This window comes from Rana temporaria, unplaced genomic scaffold (genome assembly GCF_905171775.1).
Source record: "Rana temporaria unplaced genomic scaffold, aRanTem1.1, whole genome shotgun sequence".
In the NCBI taxonomy this organism is placed as follows: Eukaryota; Metazoa; Chordata; class Amphibia; order Anura; family Ranidae; genus Rana; species Rana temporaria.
In genome coordinates this window covers 1-20,977 of record NW_024404851.1, presented here as the reverse complement: position 1 = coordinate 20,977, position 20,977 = coordinate 1, and the positions used below count along the sequence as shown (strand labels likewise).

The following is a 20,977-nucleotide window of genomic DNA, read 5'->3' as shown; positions in this document are numbered from 1 at the left end:
TAAAGGCAGCGCCCGAACAGGGACTTGAACCCTGGACCCTCAGATTAAAAGTCTGATGCTCTACCGACTGAGCTATCCGGGCTCTGAAAGCTCTACCTCCAGAGCAGTCCAAGCTGCTTGAATCTTGACATCTATGGTGGAAAAAGTGCATTCTTTTAATCTGAGGTTTCTGGCTTAGTTTTACCTATAGGTCAATGCTCTTTCACCGGAAACAAGGGCCTTGCAAAAAGACACCGCCCCAAAGGCTTCCTTAACCCTGGACCAAGACGCTTCCAGTATTCTTAATCAGTGACTGGGTTACAAATAAAGACAGTTCACCTTTAGCCTCATGATGCCAGGTCCAGCGAAGAAAACGCATGCCAAAAAACAAGGTAGAATCCACTCTGGCAAGTGAAGAACGAGTGGCGAGTGCCAACAGCGGATTGTTTACTGGAGCCCAAGCAGTTGTTCTAGCAATCACCTTCAGCCATCTTTATTTCTGGCGCAGATTCCAAGAGCCTAGAGGGGGGAGTTGGCGTCCTAGGACATTTTTAACTCTTTGGTCCAGGGAGCATTCCTGGCAGATGTGCATAAAGACTGCCCTATCGTCAGCTCAAGGACCTCACAGGTAGTCTAAAGGCATCGCCCGAACAGGGACTTGAACCCTGGACCCTCAGATTAAAAGTCTGATGCTCTACCGACTGAGCTATCCGGGCTCTGAAAGCTCTACCTCCAGAGCAGTCCAAGCTGCTTGAATCTTGACATCTATGGTGGAAAAAGAGCATTCTTTTAATCTGAGGTTTCTGGCTTAGTTTTACCTATAGGTCAATGCTCTTTCACCGGAAACAAGGGCCTTGCAAAAAGACACCGCCCCAAAGGCTTCCTTAACCCTGGACCAAGACGCTTCCAGTATTCTTAATCAGTGACTGGGTTACAAATAAAGACAGTTCACCTTTAGCCTCATGATGCCAGGTCCAGCGGAGGAAACGCAGGCCAAAAAACAAGGTAGAATCCACTCTGGCAAGTGAAGAACGAGTGGCGAGTGCCAACCACAGATTGTTTACTGGAGCCCAAACAGTTGTTCTAGCAATCACCTTCAGCCATCTTTATTTCTGGCGCAGATTCCAAGAGCCTAGAGGGGGGAGTTGGCATCCTAGGACATTTTTAACTCTTTGGTCCAGTGAGCATTCCTGGCAGATGTGCATAAAGACTGCCCTATCGTCAGCTCAAGGACCTCACAGGTAGTTTAAAGGCAGCGCCCGAACAGGGACTTGAACCCTGGACCCTCAGATTAAAAGTCTGATGCTCTACCGACTGAGCTATCCGGGCTCTGAAAGCTCTACCTCCAGAGCAGTCCAAGCTGCTTGAATCTTGACATCTATGGTGTAAAAAGTGCATTCTTTTAATCTGAGGTTTCTGGCTTAGTTTTACCTATAGGTCAATGCTCTTTCACCGGAAACAAGGGCCTTGCAAAAAGACACCGCCCCAAAGGCTTCCTTAACCCTGGACCAAGACGCTTCCAGTATTCTTAATCAGTGACTGGGTTACAAATAAAGACAGTTCACCTTTAGCCTCATGATGCCAGGTCCAGCAGAAGAAACGCATGCCAAAAAACAAGGTAGAATCCACTCTGGCAAGTGAAGAACGAGTGGCGAGTGCCAACTGCGGATTGTTTACTGGAGCCCAAGCAGTTGTTCTAGCAATCACCTTCAGCCATCTTTATTTCTGGCGCAGATTCCAAGAGCCTAGAGGGGGGAGTTGGCGTCCTAGGACATTTTTAACTCTTTGGTCCAGTGAGCATTCCTGGCAGATGTGCATAAAGACTGCCCTATCGTCAGCTCAAGGACCTCACAGGTAGTTTAAAGGCAGCGCCCGAACAGGGACTTGAACCCTGGACCCTCAGATTAAAAGTCTGATGCTCTACCGACTGAGCTATCCGGGCTCTGAAAGCTCTACCTCCAGAGCAGTCCAAGCTGCTTGAATCTTGACATCTATGGTGGAAAAAGAGCATTCTTTTAATCTGAGGTTTCTGGCTTAGTTTTACCTATAGGTCAATGCTCTTTCACCGGAAACAAGGGCCTTGCAAAAAAGACACCGCCCCAAAGGCTTCCTTAACCCTGGACCAAGACGCTTCCAGTATTCTTAATCAGTGACTGGGTTACAAATAAAGACAGTTCACCTTTAGCCTCATGATGCCAGGTCCAGCGGAGGAAACGCAGGCCAAAAAACAAGGTAGAATCCACTCTGGCAAGTGAAGAACGAGTGGCGAGTGCCAACCACAGATTGTTTACTGGAGCCCAAACAGTTGTTCTAGCAATCACCTTCAGCCATCTTTATTTCTGGCGCAGATTCCAAGAGCCTAGAGGGGGGAGTTGGCGTCCTAGGACATTTTTAACTCTTTGGTCCAGTGAGCATTCCTGGCAGATGTGCATAAAGACTGCCCTATCGTCAGCTCAAGGACCTCACAGGTAGTTTAAAGGCAGCGCCCGAACAGGGACTTGAACCCTGGACCCTCAGATTACAAGTCTGATGCTCTACCGACTGAGCTATCCGGGCTCTGAAAGCTCAACCTCCAGAGCAGTCCAAGCTGCTTGAATCTTGACATCTATGGTGGAAAAAGTGCATTCTTTTAATCTGAGGTTTCTGGCTTAGTTTTACCTATAGGTCAATGCTCTTTCACCGGAAACAAGGGCCTTGCAAAAAGACACCACCCCAAAGGCTTCCTTAACCCTGGACCAAGACGCTTCCAGTATTCTTAATCAGTGACTGGGTTACAAATAAAGACAGTTCACCTTTAGCCTCATGATGCCAGGTCCAGCAGAGGAAACGCAGGCCAAAAAACAAGGTAGAATCCACTCTGGATTATAGGCAAGTGAAGAACGAGTGGCGAGTCCCAACCACAGATTGTTTACTTGAGCCCAGGTAAGCTGCCAAGCAGTTGTTCTAGCAATCACCTTCAGCCATCTTTATTTCTGGCGCAGATTCCAAGAGCCTAGAGGGGGGAGTTGGCGTCCTAGGACATTTTTAACTCTTTGGTCCAGTGAGCATTCCTGGCAGATGTGCATAAAGACTGCCCTATCGTCAGCTCAAGGACCTCACAGGTAGTTTAAAGGCAGCGTCCAAACAGGGACTTGAACCCTGGACCCTCAGATTAAAAGTCTGATGCTCTACCGACTGAGCTATCAGGACTCTGAAAGCTCTACCTCCAGAGCAGTCCAAGCTGCTTGAATCTTGACATCTATGGTGGAAAAAGTGCATTCTTTTAATCTGAGGTTTCTGGCTTAGTTTTACCTATAGGTCAATGCTCTTTCACCGGAAACAAGGGCCTTGCAAAAAGACACCGCCCCAAAGGCTTCCTTAACCCTGGACCAAGACAATTCCAGTATTCTTAATCAGTGACTGGGTTACAAATAAAGACAGTTCACCTTTATCCTCATGATGCCAGGTCCAGCAGAGGAAACGCAGGCCAAAAAACAAGGTAGAATCCACTCTGGATTATAGGCAAGTGAAGAACGAGTGGCGAGTGCCAACCACAGATTGTTTACTGGAGCCCAAACAGTTGTTCTAGCAATCACCTTCAGCCATCTTTATTTATGGCGCAGATTCCAAAAGCCGAGAGGGGGGAGTTGGCGTCCTAGGACATTTTTAACTCTTTGGTCCAGTGAGCATTCCTGGCAGATGTGCATAAAGACTGCCCTATCGTCAGCTCAAGGACCTCACAGGTAGTTTAAAGGCAGCGCCCGAACAGGGACTTGAACGCTGGACCCTCAGATTAAAAGTATAATGCTCTACCGACTGAGCTATCCGGGCTCTGAAAGCTCTACCTCCAGAGCAGACCAAGCTGCTTGAATCTTGACATCTATGGTGGAAAAAGTGCATTCTTTTAATCTGAGGTTTCTGGCTTAGTTTTACCTATAGGTCAATGCTCTTTCCCCTGGAAACAAGGGCCTTGCAAAAAGACACCGCCCCAAAGGCTTCCTTAACCCTGGACCAAGACGCTTCCAGTATTCTTAATCAGTGACTGGGTTACAAATAAAGACAGTTCACCTTTAGCCTCATGATGCCAGGTCCAGCAGAGGAAACGCAGGCCAAAAAACAAGGTAGAATCCACTCTGGATTATAGGCAATTGAAGAACGAGTGGCGAGTCCCAACCACAGATTGTTTACTTGAGCCCAGGTAAGCGCCCAAACAGTTGTTCTAGCAATCACCTTCAGCCAACTTTATTTCTGGCGCAGATTCCAAAAGCCGAGAGGGGGGAGTTGGCGTCCTAGGACATTTTTAACTCTTTGGTCCAGTGAGCATTCCTGGCAGATGTGCATAAAGACTGCCCTATCGTCAGCTCAAGGACCTCACAGGTAGTTTAAAGGCAGCGCCCGAACAGGGACTTGAACCCTCAGATTAAAAGTATGATGCTCTACCGACTGAGCTATCCGGGCTCTGAAAGCTCTACCTCCAGAGCAGTCCAAGCTGCTTGAATCTTGACATCTATGGTGGAAAAAGTGCATTCTTTTAATCTGAGGTTTCTGGCTTAGTTTTACCTATAGGTCAATGCTCTTTCACCGGAAACAAGGGCCTTGCAAAAAGACACCGCCCCAAAGGCTTCCTTAACCCTGGACCAAGACGCTTCCAGTATTCTTAATCAGTGACTGGGTTACAAATAAAGACAGTTCACCTTTAGCCTCATGATGCCAGGTCCAGCGGAGGAAACGCAGGCCAAAAAACAAGGTAGAATCCACTCTGGCAAGTGAAGAACGAGTGGCGAGTGCCAACCACAGATTGTTTACTGGAGCCCAAACAGTTGTTCTAGCAATCACCTTCAGCCATCTTTGTTTCCAATATTTTTATTGAGTTTTCAAAGAGAAATAAAAATCAGGGAGAGGGGTATACAAAGAAAGTTAGGAGCGGGGGGGGGGGGGGAAATATGCACCCGCAGTCCACATCTGGGGGGCCATCAATCCAATACAGATTATTGCATATTTACACATAACAGTTACATATCTAGTATCCAGAATCCATAACGTTCCCCCCAGAACCATCTCCCAACAGGGATAATCGTCAACTTAGCCCGGGATCCCCCAGTTGTGGCGCTATCCAGGCCCAAAGGGCCAACATACCCCAGCCCACTACCTCTGAATTGGTAACATATCAGTAATAGAGCAAAGAGGAAGGAAGAAGAGGAGGAAAAAGGATAGAAGAGGAGAAGGGAAAGAAGAGCGAGAGAGAAAGAAAAAAAAAAAAGAAAAAAAGGGGGGGAGGGATGGCGCATCCCCATCCACCAGCCTCGAGTTGGATCAGTGTACATTCGCGAGGTAAGTGATCCAGGGATCCCACACCTTATCGAAAACCTTGACTTTGTCATTCAGAATGGCTGACAACCTCTCGTTCACCATGATCCATGACAACTTAGACTTCAAGAGGCAAAAAGGGACAGTGGGGGATCTCCATGACTTGGCGATGGAAATTCTAGCTGCCACAAAAATAAAAGCTATCAGTTTTTTCATGTACTTTGACGTACCCTCCACCGGGCGTCCCAGCAGTGCATGCAGAGGCGACTTAACGAGGTTCACCTGGGTTATAGAATAGATAAAATTGTAGGTGCGTATCCAGAATCGCCTCACCTTTTGACATATCCACCAAGTGTGGTACATGGAGCCGTCCTCATTGCACCCTCTAAAGCACCGTGGAGACGCCCCTGGGACAAAGGTGGCTATTCGCACAGGGACCATGTACCACCGTAACAACACTTTGTAATTGGCCTCAATTAAAGAGGTGTTAATATAGGATCTAGACGCCCCCTGTATCAGCTTGCTCCATTCCGCCATTTCAAGAGCCGTGCCAAGATCCTGTTCCCACTTTTGCATATAAACCAACTTTTGAGTATTAGAGGACAACATGCTGTAGATTATTGATATGTGACCGGAGTGTTTGTCAAAGGTTCTACAAAGTTGTTCCATAGCCGTTGATGTGGAGAGGTCCGAAGAGCGGTTCAAAGTCCCCAAAAAGTGAGCAATCTGAGCGTATCGAAAGTATTCAGCTTTTGGAAGATCATACCTCTCCTGTAGAACCGACTTTGACAAAGCCCCCTTGTGGTCGCATAGATCCGCTATCCTCAGTAGACCCTTATTGATCCACCAATTAAAGTCCTGGGGCCGGAGACCCGGGGTGAACTCGGGGTTGTGGAATAGTGAAGCCATCGGGGTGTGTGGTGATTTAAATTGGTATGTTTTTGCTAGGCGATCCCAGAGGCTCAGGGAGAATGACAGAGACGGACACATCACAGACGGCCTATTCCGTCCCCTCAGCCACATCAGGTGGCTGATCTCTCTGTCTGGAATCAAGGAAGACTCCAATCCCATCCAAAGCGGTTTGGATCGACCCGTGTGAAAACGGATCAGCTGAGCCAACTGGGCTGAGTGGTAATACTTAAGGAGGTCCGGCACACCTAATCCTCCTCCCGATTTAGGTGTGTATAATGTTTTCCTGTTCACCCTAGGCCTCTTATGGTCCCATATGTAATCGAGTAGTTTGGTCTGAAACTTCCTAAGATCCGCACTCACAACGGCTAATGGGAGAGTTCTAAATAGGTACAACACCTTAGGCAGGATGATCATCTTGACCGAATACAGCCTACCGAACCATGACGGGGGTTTAGTTGACCACCTCTGAAGGTCCTCTAACAACTTGCGGAACAGGGGGGGATAGTTCTTCCTATATAGTGTAGTAAGAGTAGGTGTTAAATAAATACCCAGGTAAGGGAGGGCTTCCTCTTGCCATCTAAAAGTGTACTGACCTTGCAAGGCTCGGACTATGTGGGGCCTCAGGGAGACGCCGAGAGCCTGGGATTTGGAATGATTTACCCGCAAACCCGTAAACGTCGCAAAATGTCCCAGTACCCCCTTCAGGATTGGCAAGGAGGTAACCGGAGAGGAGAGGAGCATCAGTATGTCATCCGCGAACAGCGCACATTTATGCTCCCGTCCCCCACAGCAGACCCCCAATATGTCCGGATGTGCTCTAATCTTGGTCGCCAAGGGCTCCAAAGCCAAGATAAACAACACTGGGGACAGTGGGCAGCCTTGTCGGGTACCTCTATGTATAGGGATGTCTTGAGACCTATAGCCCTTGACCACCAAGTTGGCAACGGGAGCGTTGTATATTGTTCTAAGTGTCGTCAGAAAATGTGACCCAAACCCATATCTCTCTAAAATAAAAAAAAGGTAATCCCAGGATAGTGAGTCAAACGCCTTCTGCAGATCTAACCCTAGTAGTAAAGCCCCTCTCTGTCCTCCCCCATCCCAGCCCGAGTTTAGCGCAGATATGATGTCTATGATTCTTCTAGTCTGGTCTGGGGCCTGTCTATGGGGGACAAATCCCACTTGGTCAGGGTGTATGTATCGTGCTAAAAATGAGTTCACTCGGGTGGTCAATATTTTCGTCAGGAGCTTAAGGTCGACATTGATCAGCGAGATCGGGCGGTAGTTTGAGCAGTCGCTATGGTCCTTGTTGGGCTTAGGGATGACATGTATAAACGCCCTATTCTCATGTGGCGCGAGGGGGGAGCCTCCGCGTAAACCATTGAAGAGAGCACATAAATGCGGAGCTAGGATTTCCGCATATTTACGGTAGTAGTGGCCCGAGAACCCGTCCGGGCCCGGTGATTTAGAAGGGTTCAGAGACTTAATGGCCGCCAGAATTTCCTCCGTTGTGAATTCTGCCTCCATCAATTCCACGTGGTCGCTAGATAACTTGGGGATAGAAAGATTACCCAAAAAAGCCTCTGCCTGAGTCCTGCTAAAGTCCCCTGGAGATTCGTACAGTTTAGAATAGAAATCGGCAAACTCTTGGAGGATCTTGTGGGGATTCTGGGTAACCTGGCCATTCTTCAGTCTCAGTTTGGGAAGAGCGGGGTTAAATGGCCTAGGGGTCAACCTTCTCGCCAGTAGTTTGTTCGGCTTATCGCCCAAAGAATAAAATCTATGGTGTGACCACCTAAGATATTTCTCCGCCTTTGTAGTAAGGCTCAGGTTCAGAGCCATACGCGCCTCGTCTATTTGGGTTCTAAAATCGAGGTGTGGGTTAGACTTCTGTTCACGCATTACCCGACGCAATTCATCTTCCTGCTGCCGAATCGTGTGTTCACGCTCCCTCTTAACCTTAGAGGAAAGCTGTATAAGCGTTCCCCGCACGGTGGCCTTATGGGCCGCCCACAGTGTCACCGGAGAGGAGACCGACGAGGAGTTTTCCTCAAAAAACTGTTTTATGGCTCGCTCGATTTCCTTTTCGAAGGCAGGGTCATTCAGTAAAGACTCGTTCAAACGCCACGATGGTGGGCCTGACTTTGCCCAGAGGTCAGTCAACACAATTTGTACCGAAGAGTGATCCGACCAAGACATGGGGATTATCGTAGCAGACGAAACGAATGAAAGCAGGGGAGAGAACGTGAACACATGATCTATGCGTGAATATGTCTTATGCACATGGGAATAGAACGTGAAGTCCCTATCAGTAGAGTGGGCGTCTCTCCACACGTCTACCAGATCATAGCTATGTAGAAGACGCGCCATTACTCCGCTTCGTCTAGTAGCGTGTTTCAGTATTGCTTTCCCGGGATTGGATCTATCTAGAACCCGATCAAGAGAGGTGTTACTATCCCCGCCGAGGATCACATGGCCCGCCACGTGGGGCATTATGACCTCCAGCATAGAACGAAAGAAAGCCAATTGACCTACATTGGGGGCATAATACGATAGGAAAGTGACCTCGCTCTCGTTGATTTTCCCCACTACCATGATGTATCTACCCTCCTTATCTCTAATGACGGTGATTGGCGTGAATGGGACCTTTTTTGCAAAACATATCGCTACCCCTCTCTTTTTGTCAGGCCCATTTGATAGAAAGACCGTTGTGTATCTAGCGTTTAAATACCTGGGGGCCGAGGTCTTTGAAAAATGCGTTTCCTGTAGGAGCAGAACATCAACTCCCATTTTGTGGTACTGTTGGAAGGCCTTCGCTCGTTTTGTAGGGGAATTAATACCCTGCACATTGTGTGTTAGGATGGTGTATTTAGTAAGGGACCTATTCGCCATGTTGGTTCGGTAGTCTGTACTCACGGTTCTGGAGAAACAGGGGTTCAGTCCCCGAGGGTCTCGGACCTTGTAGTGGAATCTGATCTCGGGATGGGGATGCACCAAAAGGAGGACGGGAGAGAGAAAAGAAAGTCTGGTTAAAGAAGAAAAGGCATGGAAGAAGTAAATCTGAGTTCAGTACATTACAGTTCGACAAAGACCACCCAAAAGACGATCGCTGCCAAAACAAAAATAAGGAAAAATTCAAAATAAACCATAGCGCAAAAAATGACGAAATAGAAAGAAGGGGGAGGAGGAGGGGAGAGCGAGAAATAAACGCTCCCCCCTCCCCCCCCCCGGGTCCGCCGAAAAAACGGCGCGTAGTCATGGGCATAAAGAGAACAAAATTGCCCGTTAACCTGCGCGAAGTTGCCCTCACCCAACCAGGAGAGGCAAGTTCGCTATTCGTGGCATGCGTTACCACCCCGGCCCTTCACCCTCGCAACCCGATACGAGCAGGCGGAGCCCCCCCCGCCAACCACACACCCGTAGTGTATAAAGCAGTTTCTAGCTTCCATTCCGGACCGGACCAACTCAGCACATAAGCTAATTACTTGGTCTTATCGCGTAGCAACGGAAAAATTAAAAACGCGAAACAAAAGTGACCATGAGGATATATATAAAAAAAAAAAAAAAAAAAAAAAAAACGAACGCGAAAAAGAAGAAGAAAAAATTTAGAATAAGGCCCTTCTCGCGGCAACTCGTATGCGGATAACATAACGAAATGAGCATAACAAAACAGACACGTCAGAACTATTCGTCCCCGTTATTGCAACCCTCACTTCTGGAGGGGTCAGCCCCAGAAATCTGTGAGGGGGCCCTGCAGGGGGGTATTTAGGTAAAGAGGTAGGCACGGATTGTGTCCAATCATCAAGTATTCGGAGGGGGCCTTCTGGCCCTGGAGCGGCCCTGCTGGGACCATAGGGGGGACACAGGCCTGTCTCCACCCCCCGGGGCACTGGTGGAAGCCTGGGGATCCATGGTGATCAGTCCCAATTCTTGGAGTAGCGCTTCTCCCGATTGAAACGAATTGAAAGAGCAGGATCTGCCTTTATATGAGAACGAGAGTTTGAATGGAAAAGACCAGCGATATTTGATGTGACGATTAACAAGATGGTTCAAGAGGGGTTTAAGCGCTCTTCTCTTCTGGATCGTGGATTGCGAAATGTCCGCAAAGATTTGGACCGGGTGTTCCATAACGGTTATGTTGCCTAGCTGCCTGGCCTCCAGCATCACTTTCTCCTTGATCCTGTAGTAGTGTGGCTTGACTATAACATCCCGTGGCAGGCCGTCCGGCCTGGGGGCCGTTAAAGCGCGATGCACTCTATCGAGTTCTAGCTGGTGGGGAGAAATGTCTGGGATTAGCTGTGTCATCAAGGCATGGACTGTTTCCTCCAGGTTCAGGACCGTTTCTGGGAGGCCCCTCACCCGGAAATTGTACCTGCGAGATCTATTCTCCAAATCTTCAATCTTTGCGTTAGCGTCATCCAATTGGTCCTGTAAGGACATGATCATTTTGGAGTTTTGATTAACGCGTCTAACCGTGCCGTCCATTTTGGTTTCAATGCTATCCAGCCGTGCTCCAATATTTTGGAAATCTGACTTTATCCCAGCAGTAATCATTGTGCATGCTTTAGTCAGTTCTTGTTGTAAAAGGGCTGAGAATCTGGCCAGAAGCACAGTGTCTCCAGAATATGAGGAAGCAGGGGCAGGGGCATGGGCAGGGGACATCAGGAGCGCGGAGCTCCCCTGGCTGAATGTGATCTCAGCTAATTCAGCCATCTGTCTGTCTGTGGACGAAGCTGGGGATGTGGTAAACAGCAGTGGTGCTTCATCAGGGGAACCAGGCAAGGTAAGATGGTGAGGCCCTAGGCCCTGGTCAGAGCATGGGGAGGGGGTCCCAATTTGTGACTGTGAAGAGAAGGGGTCTCTATGTACTTCAGCCTGGATGGACATTATATTGCCATGGCCATGAGTGTCAGTCTCTGGGTCTAGGCCTCCGCCTGTCAGCGCTACTTTGCCACCCAGCGCCATCACACTTAGGGGGGCCTGATGCAAGGGAGAGCCACCTCCTCCTCCAGCTGTATGGCCAGGCTGTATCTGTCCCCAGGGCGATTGTGCCCCTGTCTGCAGAGTGTCCCGCTCCGCGTCTCCCCCTCCCCTCCTCACCTCCTACCTTCAGCCATCTTTATTTCTGGCGCAGATTCCAAGAGCCAAGAGGGGGGCGTTGGTGTCCTAGGACATTTTTAACTCTTTGGTCCAGTGAGCATTCCTGGCAGATGTGCATAAAGACTGCCCTATCGTCAGCTCAAGGACCTCACAGGTAGTTTAAAGGCAGCGCCCGAACAGGGACTTGAACCCTGGACCCTCAGATTAAAAGTCTGATGCTCTACCGACTGAGCTATCCGGGCTCTGAAAGCTCAACCTCCAGAGCAGTCCAAGCTGCTTGAATCTTGACATCTATGGTGGAAAAAGTGCATTCTTTTAATCTGAGGTTTCTGGCTTAGTTTTACCTATAGGTCAATGCTCTTTCACCGGAAACAAGGGCCTTGCAAAAAGACACCGCCCCAAAGGCTTCCTTAACCCTGGACCAAGACGCTTCCAGTATTCTTAATCAATGACTGGGTTACAAATAAAGACAGTTCACCTTTAGCCTCATGATGCCAGGTCCAGCGGAGGAAACGCAGACCAAAAAACAAGGTAGAATCCACTCTGGCAAGTAAAGAACGAGTGGCGAGTGCCAACCACAGATTGTTTACTGGAGCCCAAACAGTTGTTCTAGCAATCACCTTCAGCCATCTTTATTTCTGGCGCAGATTCCAAGAGCCGAGAGGGGGGAGTTGGCGTCCTAGGACATTTTTAACTCTTTGGTCCAGTGAGCATTCCTGGCAGATGTGCATAAAGACTGCCCTATCGTCAGCTCAAGGACCTCACAGGTAGTTTAAAGGCAGCGCCCGAACAGGGACTTGAACCCTGGACCCTCAGATTAAAAGTCTGATGCTCTACCGACTGAGCTATCCAGGCTCTGAAAGCTCTATCTCCAGAGCAGTCCAAGCTGCTTGAATCTTGACATCTATGGTGGAAAAAGAGCATTCTTTTAATCTGAGGTTTCTGGCTTAGTTTTACCTATAGGTCAATGCTCTTTCACCGGAAACAAGGGCCTTGCAAAAAGACACCGCCCCAAAGGCTTCCTTAACCCTGGACCAAGACGCTTCCAGTATTCTTAATCAGTGACTGGGTTACAAATAAAGACAGTTCACCTTTAGCCTCATGATGCCAGGTCCAGCGGAGGAAACGCAGGCCAAAAAACAAGGTAGAATCCACTCTGGCAAGTGAAGAACGAGTGGCGAGTGCCAACCACAGATTGTTTACTGGAGCCCAAACAGTTGTTCTAGCAATCACCTTCAGCCATCTTTATTTCTGGCGCAGATTCCAAGAGCCGAGAGGGGGGAGTTGGCGTCCTAGGACATTTTTAACTCTTTGGTCCAGTGAGCATTCCTGGCAGATGTGCATAAAGACTGCCCTATCCTCAGCTCAAGGACCTCACAGGTAGTTTAAAGGCAGCGCCCGAACAGGGACTTGAACCCTGGACCCTCAGATTAAAAGTCTGATGCTCTACCGACTGAGCTATCCAGGCTCTGAAAGCTCTATCTCCAGAGCAGTCCAAGCTGCTTGAATCTTGACATCTATGGTGGAAAAAGAGCATTCTTTTAATCTGAGGTTTCTGGCTTAGTTTTACCTATAGGTCAATGCTCTTTCACCGGAAACAAGGGCCTTGCAAAAAGACACCGCCCCAAAGGCTTCCTTAACCCTGGACCAAGACGCTTCCAGTATTCTTAATCAGTGACTGGGTTACAAATAAAGACAGTTCACCTTTAGCCTCATGATGCCAGGTCCAGCGGAGGAAACGCAGGCCAAAAAACAAGGTAGAATCCACTCTGGATTATAGGCAAGTGAAGAACGAGTGGCGAGTCCCAACCACAGATTGTTTACTTGAGCCCAGGTAAGCTGCCAAACAGTTGTTCTAGCAATCACCTTCAGCCATCTTTATTTCTGGCGCAGATTCCAAGAGCCGAGAGGGGGGAGTTGGCGTCCTAGGACATTTTTAACTCTTTGGACCAGTGAGCATTCCTGGCAGATGTGCATAAAGACTGCCCTATCGTCAGCTCAAGGACCTCACAGGTAGTTTAAAGGCAGCGCCCGAACAGGGACTTGAACCCTGGACCCTCAGATTAAAAGTCTGATGCTCTACCGACTGAGCTATCCGGGCTCTGAAAGCTCTACCTCCAGAGCAGTCCAAGCTGCTTGAATCTTGACATCTATGGTGGAAAAAGAGCATTCTTTTAATCTGAGGTTTCTGGCTTAGTTTTACCTATAGGTCAATGCTCTTTCACCGGAAACAAGGGCCTTGCAAAAAGACACCGCCCCAAAGGCTTCCTTAACCCTGGACCAAGACGCTTCCAGTATTCTTAATCAGTGACTGGGTTACAAATAAAGACAGTTCACCTTTAGCCTCATGATGCCAGGTCCAGCGAAGAAAACGCATGCCAAAAAACAAGGTAGAATCCACTCTGGCAAGTGAAGAACGAGTGGCGAGTGCCAACCGCGGATTGTTTACTGGAGCCCAAGCAGTTGTTCTAGCAATCACCTTCAGCCATCTTTATTTCTGGCGCAGATTCCAAGAGCCTAGAGGGGGGAGTTGGCGTCCTAGGACATTTTTAACTCTTTGGTCCAGGGAGCATTCCTGGCAGATGTGCATAAAGACTGTCCTATCGTCAGCTCAAGGACCTCACAGGTAGTTTAAAGGCATCGCCCGAACAGGGACTTGAACCCTGGACCCTCAGATTAAAAGTCTGATGCTCTACCGACTGAGCTATCCGGGCTCTGAAAGCTCTACCTCCAGAGCAGTCCAAGCTGCTTGAATCTTGACATCTATGGTGGAAAAAGAGCATTCTTTTAATCTGAGGTTTCTGGCTTAGTTTTACCTAAAGGTCAATGCTCTTTCACCGGAAACAAGGGCTTGCAAAAAGACACCGCCCCAAAGGCTTCCTTAACCCTGGACCAAGACGCTTCCAGTATTCTTAATCAGTGACTGGGTTACAAATAAAGACAGTTCACCTTTAGCCTCATGATGCCAGGTCCAGCGGAGGAAACGCAGGCCAAAAAACAAGGTAGAATCCACTCTGGCAAGTGAAGAACGAGTGGCGAGTGCCAACCACAGATTGTTTACTGGAGCCCAAACAGTTGTTCTAGCAATCACCTTCAGCCATCTTTATTTCTGGCGCAGATTCCAAGAGCCTAGAGGGGGGAGTTGGCGTCCTAGGACATTTTTAACTCTTTGGTCCAGTGAGCATTCCTGGCAGATGTGCATAAAGACTGCCCTATCGTCAGCTCAAGGACCTCACAGGTAGTTTAAAGGCAGCGCCCGAACAGGGACTTGAACCCTGGACCCTCAGATTAAAAGTCTGATGCTCTACCGACTGAGCTATCCGGGCTCTGAAAGCTCTACCTCCAGAGCAGTCCAAGCTGCTTGAATCTTGACATCTATGGTGGAAAAAGAGCATTCTTTTAATCTGAGGTTTCTGGCTTAGTTTTACCTATAGGTCAATGCTCTTTCACCGGAAACAAGGGCCTTGCAAAAAGACACCGCCCCAAAGGCTTCCTTAACCCTGGACCAAGACGCTTCCAGTATTCTTAATCAGTGACTGGGTTACAAATAAAGACAGTTCACCTTTAGCCTCATGATGCCAGGTCCAGCGGAGGAAACGCAGGCCAAAAAACAAGGTAGAATCCACTCTGGCAAGTGAAGAACGAGTGGCGAGTGCCAACCACAGATTGTTTACTGGAGCCCAAACAGTTGTTCTAGCAATCACCTTCAGCCATCTTTATTTCTGGCGCAGATTCCAAGAGCCAAGAGGGGGGAGTTGGCGTCCTAGGACATATTTAACTCTTTGGTCCAGTGAGCATTCCTGGCAGATGTGCATAAAGACTGCCCTATCGTCAGCTCAAGGACCTCACAGGTAGTTTAAAGGCAGCGCCCGAACAGGGACTTGAACCCTGGACCCTCAGATTAAAAGTCTGATGCTCTACCGACTGAGCTATCCGGGCTCTGAAAGCTCTACCTCCAGAGCAGTCCAAGCTGCTTGAATCTTGACATCTATGGTGGAAAAAGTGCATTCTTTTAATCTGAGGTTTCTGGCTTAGTTTTACCTATAGGTCAATGCTCTTTCACCGGAAACAAGGGCCTTGCAAAAAGACACCGCCCCAAAGGCTTCCTTAACCCTGGACCAAGACGCTTCCAGTATTCTTAATCAGTGACTGGGTTACAAATAAAGACAGTTCACCTTTAGCCTCATGATGCCAGGTCCAGCGAGGAAACGCAGGCCAAAAAACAAGGTAGAATCCACTCTGAGGCAAGTGAAGAACGAGTGGCGAGTGCCAACCACAGATTGTTTACTGGCAGGTAAGCTGCCAAACAGTTGTTCTAGCAATCACCTTCAGCCATCTTTATTTCTGGCGCAGATTCCAAGAGCCTAGAGGGGGGAGTTGGCGTCCTAGGACATTTTTAACTCTTTGGTCCAGTGAGCATTCCTGGCAGATGTGCATAAAGACTGCCCTATCGTCAGCTCAAGGACCTCACAGGTAGTTTAAAGGCAGCGCCCGAACAGGGACTTGAACCCTGGACCCTCAGATTAAAAGTCTGATGCTCTACCGACTGAGCTATCCGGGCTCTGAAAGCTCTACCTCCAGAGCAGTCCAAGCTGCTTGAATCTTGACATCTATGGTGGAAAAAGTGCATTCTTTTAATCTGAGGTTTCTGGCTTAGTTTTACCTATAGGTCAATGCTCTTTCACCGGAAACAAGGGCCTTGCAAAAAGACACCGCCCCAAAGGCTTCCTTAACCCTGGACCAAGACGCTTCCAGTATTCTTAATCAGTGACTGGGTTACAAATAAAGACAGTTCACCTTTAGCCTCATGATGCCAGGTCCAGCAGAGGAAACGCAGGCCAAAAAACAAGGTAGAATCCACTCTGGATTATAGGCAAGTGAAGAACGAGTGGCGAGTCCCAACCACAGATTGTTTACTTGAGCCCAGGTAAGCTGCCAAACAGTTGTTCTAGCAATCACCTTCAGCCATCTTTATTTCTGGCGCAGATTCCAAGAGCCTAGAGGGGGGAGTTGGCATCCTAGGACATTTTTAACTCTTTGGTCCAGTGAGCATTCCTGGCAGATGTGCATAAAGACTGCCCTATCGTCAGCTCAAGGACCTCACAGGTAGTTTAAAGGCAGCGCCCGAACAGGGACTTGAACCCTGGACCCTCAGATTAAAAGTCTGATGCTCTACCGACTGAGCTATCCGGGCTCTGAAAGCTCTCCCTCCAGAGCAGTCCAAGCTGCTTGAATCTTGACATCTATGGTGGAAAAAGAGCATTCTTTTAATCTGAGGTTTCTGGCTTAGTTTTACCTATAGGTCAATGCTCTTTCACCGGAAACAAGGGCCTTGCAAAAAGACACCGCCCCAAAGGCTTCCTTAACCCTGGACCAAGACGCTTCCAGTATTCTTAATCAGTGACTGGGTTACAAATAAAGACAGTTCACCTTTAGCCTCATGATGCCAGGTCCAGCGGAGGAAACGCAGGCCAAAAAACAAGGTAGAATCCACTCTGGCAAGTGAAGAACGAGTGGCGAGTGCCAACCACAGATTGTTTACTGGAGCCCAAACAGTTGTTCTAGCAATCACCTTCAGCCATCTTTATTTCTGGCGCAGATTCCAAGAGCCGAGAGGGGGGAGTTGGCGTCCTAGGACATTTTTAACTCTTTGGTCCAGTGAGCATTCCTGGCAGATGTGCATAAAGACTGCCCTATCGTCAGCTCAAGGACCTCACAGGTAGTTTAAAGGCAGCGCCCGAACAGGGACCTGAACCTTGGACCCTCAGATTAAAAGTCTGATGCTCTACCGACTGAGCTATCCGGGCTCTGAAAGCTCTACCTCCAGAGCAGTCCAAGCTGCTTGAATCTTGACATCTATGGTGGAAAAAGTGCATTCTTTTAATCTGAGGTTTCTGGCTTAGTTTTACCTATAGGTCAATGCTCTTTCACCGGAAACAAGGGCCTTGCAAAAAGACACCGCCCCAAAGGCTTCCTTAACCCTGGACCAAGACGCTTCCAGTATTCTTAATCAGTGACTGGGTTACAAATAAAGACAGTTCACCTTTAGCCTCATGATGCCAGGTCCAGCAGAGGAAACGCAGGCCAAAAAACAAGGTAGAATCCACTCTGGATTATAGGCAAGTGAAGAACGAGTGGCGAGTCCCAACCACAGATTGTTTACTTGAGCCCAGGTAAGCTGCCAAACAGTTGTTCTAGCAATCACCTTCAGCCATCTTTATTTCTGGCGCAGATTCCAAGAGCCTAGAGGGGGGAGTTGGCGTCCTAGGACATTTTTAACTCTTTGGTCCAGTGAGCATTCCTGGCAGATGTGCATAAAGACTGCCCTATCGTCAGCTCAAGGACCTCACAGGTAGTTTAAAGGCAGCGCCCGAACAGGGACTTGAACCCTGGACCCTCAGATTAAAAGTCTGATGCTCTACCGACTGAGCTATCCGGGCTCTGAAAGCTCTACCTCCAGAGCAGTCCAAGCTGCTTGAATCTTGACATCTATGGTGGAAAAAGAGCATTCTTTTAATCTGAGGTTTCTGGCTTAGTTTTACCTATAGGTCAATGCTCTTTCACCGGAAACAAGGGCCTTGCAAAAAGACACCGCCCCAAAGGCTTCCTTAACCCTGGACCAAGACGCTTCCAGTATTCTTAATCAGTGACTGGGTTACAAATAAAGACAGTTCACCTTTAGCCTCATGATGCCAGGTCCAGCGGAGGAAACGCAGGCCAAAAAACAAGGTAGAATCCACTCTGGCAAGTGAAGAACGAGTGGCGAGTGCCAACCACAGATTGTTTACTGGAGCCCAAACAGTTGTTCTAGCAATCACCTTCAGCCATCTTTATTTCTGGCGCAGATTCCAAGAGCCTAGAGGGGGGAGTTGGCGTCCTAGGACATTTTTAACTCTTTGGTCCAGTGAGCATTCCTGGCAGATGTGCATAAAGACTGCCCTATCGTCAGCTCAAGGACCTCACAGGTAGTTTAAAGGCAGCGCCCGAACAGGGACTTGAACCCTGGACCCTCAGATTAAAAGTCTGATGCTCTACCGACTGAGCTATCCGGGCTCTGAAAGCTCTACCTCCAGAGCAGTCCAAGCTGCTTGAATCTTGACATCTATGGTGGAAAAAGTGCATTCTTTTAATCTGAGGTTTCTGGCTTAGTTTTACCTATAGGTCAATGCTCTTTCACCGGAAACAAGGGCCTTGCAAAAAGACACCGCCCCAAAGGCTTCCTTAACCCTGGACCAAGACGCTTCCAGTATTCTTAATCAGTGACTGGGTTACAAATAAAGACAGTTCACCTTTAGCCTCATGATGCCAGGTCCAGCAGAGGAAACGCAGGCCAAAAAACAAGGTAGAATCCACTCTGGATTATAGGCAAGTGAAGAACGAGTGGCGAGTCCCAACCACAGATTGTTTACTTGAGCCCAGGTAAGCTGCCAAACAGTTGTTCTAGCAATCACCTTCAGCCATCTTTATTTCTGGCGCAGATTCCAAGAGCCTAGAGGGGGGAGTTGGCGTCCTAGGACATTTTTAACTCTTTGGTCCAGTGAGCATTCCTGGCAGATGTGCATAAAGACTGCCCTATCGTCAGCTCAAGGACCTCACAGGTAGTTTAAAGGCAGCGCCCGAACAGGGACTTGAACCCTGGACCCTCAGATTAAAAGTCTGATGCTCTACCGACTGAGCTATCCGGGCTCTGAAAGCTCTACCTCCAGAGCAGTCCAAGCTGCTTGAATCTTGACATCTATGGTGGAAAAAGTGCATTCTTTTAATCTGAGGTTTCTGGCTTAGTTTTACCTATAGGTCAATGCTCTTTCACCGGAAACAAGGGCCTTGCAAAAAGACACCGCCCCAAAGGCTTCCTTAACCCTGGACCAAGACGCTTCCAGTATTCTTAATCAGTGACTGGGTTACAAATAAAGACAGTTCACCTTTAGCCTCATGATGCCAGGTCCAGCAGAGGAAACGCAGGCCAAAAAACAAGGTAGAATCCACTCTGGCAAGTGAAGAACGAGTGGCGAGTGCCAACCACAGATTGTTTACTGGAGCCCAAACAGTTGTTCTAGCAATCACCTTCAGCCATCTTTATTTCTGGCGCAGATTCCAAGAGCCTAGAGGGGGGAGTTGGCGTCCTAGGACATTTTTAACTCTTTGGTCCAGTGAGCATTCCTGGCAGATGTGCATAAAGACTGCCCTATCGTCAGCTCAAGGACCTCACAGGTAGTTTAAAGGCAGCGCCCGAACAGGGACTTGAACCCTGGACCCTCAGATTAAAAGTCTGATGCTCTACCGACTGAGCTATCCGGGCTCTGAAAGCTCTACCTCCAGAGCAGTCCAAGCTGCTTGAATCTTGACATCTATGGTGGAAAAAGAGCATTCTTTTAATCTGAGGTTTCTGGCTTAGTTTTACCTATAGGTCAATGCTCTTTCACCGGAAACAAGGGCCTTGCAAAAAAGACACCGCCCCAAAGGCTTCCTTAACCCTGGACCAAGACGCTTCCAGTATTCTTAATCAGTGACTGGGTTACAAATAAAGACAGTTCACCTTTAGCCTCATGATGCCAGGTCCAGCGAAGGAAACGCATGCCAAAAAACAAGGTAGAATCCACTCTGTCAAGTGAAGAACGAGTGGCGAGTGCCAACCACGGAATGTTTACTGGAGCCCAAACAGTTGTTCTAGCAATCACCTTCAGCCATCTTTATTTCTGGCGCAGATTCCAAGAGCCGAGAGGGGGGAGTTGGCGTCCTAGGACATTTTTAACTCTTTGGTCCAGTGAGCATTCCTGGCAGATGTGCATAAAGACTGCCCTATCGTCAGCTCAAGGACCTCACAGGTAGTTTAAAGGCAGCGCCCGAACAGGGACTTGAACCCTGGACCCTCAGATTAAAAGTCTGATGCTCTACCGACTGAGCTATCCGGGCTCTGAAAGCTCTACCTCCAGAGCAGTCCAAGCTGCTTGAATCTTGACATCTATGGTGGAAAAAGAGCATTCTTTTAATCTGAGGTTTCTGGCTTAGTTTTACCTATAGGTCAATGCTCTTTCACCGGAAACAAGGGCCTTGCAAAAAGACACCGCCCCAAAGGCTTCCTTAACCCTGGACCAAGACGCTTCCAGTATTCTTAATCAGTGACTGGGTTACAAATAAAGACAGTTCACCTTTAGCCTCATGATGCCAGGTCCAGGGAGGAAACGCAGGCCAAAAAACAAGGTAGAATCCACTCTGGCAAGTGAAGAACGAGTGGCGAGTGCCAACCACAGATTGTTTACTGGAGCCCAAACAGTTGTTCTAGCAATCACCTTCAGCCATCTTTATTTCTGGCGCAGATTCCAAGAGCCTAGAGGGGGGAGTTGGCGTCCTAGGACATTTTTAACTCTTTGGTCCAGTGAGCATTCCTGGCAGATGTGCATAAAGACTGCCCTATCGTCAGCTCAAGGACCTCACAGGTAGTTTAAAGGCAGCGCCCGAACAGGGACTTGAACCCTGGACCCTCAGATTAAAAGTCTGATGCTCTACCGACTGAGCTATCCGGGCTCTGAAAGCTCTACCTCCAGAGCAGTCCAAGCTGCTTGAATCTTGACATCTATGGTGGAAAAAGAGCATTCTTTTAATCTGAGGTTTCTGGCTTAGTTTTACCTATAGGTCAATGCTCTTTCACCGGAAACAAGGGCCTTGCAAAAAGACACCGCCCCAAAGGCTTCCTTAACCCTGG

The 20,977-nt window shown here is 48.4% G+C and overlaps 21 non-coding genes across 21 annotated transcripts; all 21 read right to left on the bottom strand.

Moving 5' to 3' along the window:
• Positions 1-9: 9 nt before the first annotated feature.
• On the bottom strand, positions 10-82 carry TRNAK-UUU. The gene has a single exon. It is a non-coding gene; the product is annotated as a tRNA-Lys (tRNA).
• A 540-nt stretch (positions 83-622) lies between these two features.
• Positions 623-695, bottom strand: TRNAK-UUU. The gene has a single exon. It is a non-coding gene; the product is annotated as a tRNA-Lys (tRNA).
• Positions 696-1,235: 540 nt separating this feature from the next.
• Positions 1,236-1,308, bottom strand: TRNAK-UUU. The gene has a single exon. It is a non-coding gene; the product is annotated as a tRNA-Lys (tRNA).
• A 540-nt stretch (positions 1,309-1,848) lies between these two features.
• On the bottom strand, positions 1,849-1,921 carry TRNAK-UUU. Its single transcript has one exon. It is a non-coding gene; the product is annotated as a tRNA-Lys (tRNA).
• A 541-nt stretch (positions 1,922-2,462) lies between these two features.
• On the bottom strand, positions 2,463-2,535 carry TRNAT-UGU. The gene has a single exon. It is a non-coding gene; the product is annotated as a tRNA-Thr (tRNA).
• Positions 2,536-3,095: 560 nt separating this feature from the next.
• On the bottom strand, positions 3,096-3,168 carry TRNAK-UUU. The gene has a single exon. It is a non-coding gene; the product is annotated as a tRNA-Lys (tRNA).
• An 8,275-nt stretch (positions 3,169-11,443) lies between these two features.
• TRNAK-UUU lies at positions 11,444-11,516 on the bottom strand. The gene has a single exon. It is a non-coding gene; the product is annotated as a tRNA-Lys (tRNA).
• Positions 11,517-12,056: 540 nt separating this feature from the next.
• Positions 12,057-12,129, bottom strand: TRNAK-UUU. The gene has a single exon. It is a non-coding gene; the product is annotated as a tRNA-Lys (tRNA).
• Positions 12,130-12,669: 540 nt separating this feature from the next.
• On the bottom strand, positions 12,670-12,742 carry TRNAK-UUU. Its single transcript has one exon. It is a non-coding gene; the product is annotated as a tRNA-Lys (tRNA).
• Positions 12,743-13,302: 560 nt separating this feature from the next.
• Positions 13,303-13,375, bottom strand: TRNAK-UUU. The gene has a single exon. It is a non-coding gene; the product is annotated as a tRNA-Lys (tRNA).
• Positions 13,376-13,915: 540 nt separating this feature from the next.
• TRNAK-UUU lies at positions 13,916-13,988 on the bottom strand. Its single transcript has one exon. It is a non-coding gene; the product is annotated as a tRNA-Lys (tRNA).
• A 539-nt stretch (positions 13,989-14,527) lies between these two features.
• On the bottom strand, positions 14,528-14,600 carry TRNAK-UUU. The gene has a single exon. It is a non-coding gene; the product is annotated as a tRNA-Lys (tRNA).
• Positions 14,601-15,140: 540 nt separating this feature from the next.
• TRNAK-UUU lies at positions 15,141-15,213 on the bottom strand. The gene has a single exon. It is a non-coding gene; the product is annotated as a tRNA-Lys (tRNA).
• A 549-nt stretch (positions 15,214-15,762) lies between these two features.
• TRNAK-UUU lies at positions 15,763-15,835 on the bottom strand. Its single transcript has one exon. It is a non-coding gene; the product is annotated as a tRNA-Lys (tRNA).
• Positions 15,836-16,395: 560 nt separating this feature from the next.
• TRNAK-UUU lies at positions 16,396-16,468 on the bottom strand. The gene has a single exon. It is a non-coding gene; the product is annotated as a tRNA-Lys (tRNA).
• Positions 16,469-17,641: 1,173 nt separating this feature from the next.
• Positions 17,642-17,714, bottom strand: TRNAK-UUU. The gene has a single exon. It is a non-coding gene; the product is annotated as a tRNA-Lys (tRNA).
• A 540-nt stretch (positions 17,715-18,254) lies between these two features.
• TRNAK-UUU lies at positions 18,255-18,327 on the bottom strand. The gene has a single exon. It is a non-coding gene; the product is annotated as a tRNA-Lys (tRNA).
• A 560-nt stretch (positions 18,328-18,887) lies between these two features.
• TRNAK-UUU lies at positions 18,888-18,960 on the bottom strand. Its single transcript has one exon. It is a non-coding gene; the product is annotated as a tRNA-Lys (tRNA).
• A 540-nt stretch (positions 18,961-19,500) lies between these two features.
• On the bottom strand, positions 19,501-19,573 carry TRNAK-UUU. The gene has a single exon. It is a non-coding gene; the product is annotated as a tRNA-Lys (tRNA).
• Positions 19,574-20,114: 541 nt separating this feature from the next.
• On the bottom strand, positions 20,115-20,187 carry TRNAK-UUU. The gene has a single exon. It is a non-coding gene; the product is annotated as a tRNA-Lys (tRNA).
• Positions 20,188-20,726: 539 nt separating this feature from the next.
• On the bottom strand, positions 20,727-20,799 carry TRNAK-UUU. The gene has a single exon. It is a non-coding gene; the product is annotated as a tRNA-Lys (tRNA).
• Between the last annotated feature and the right edge of the window lie 178 nt (positions 20,800-20,977).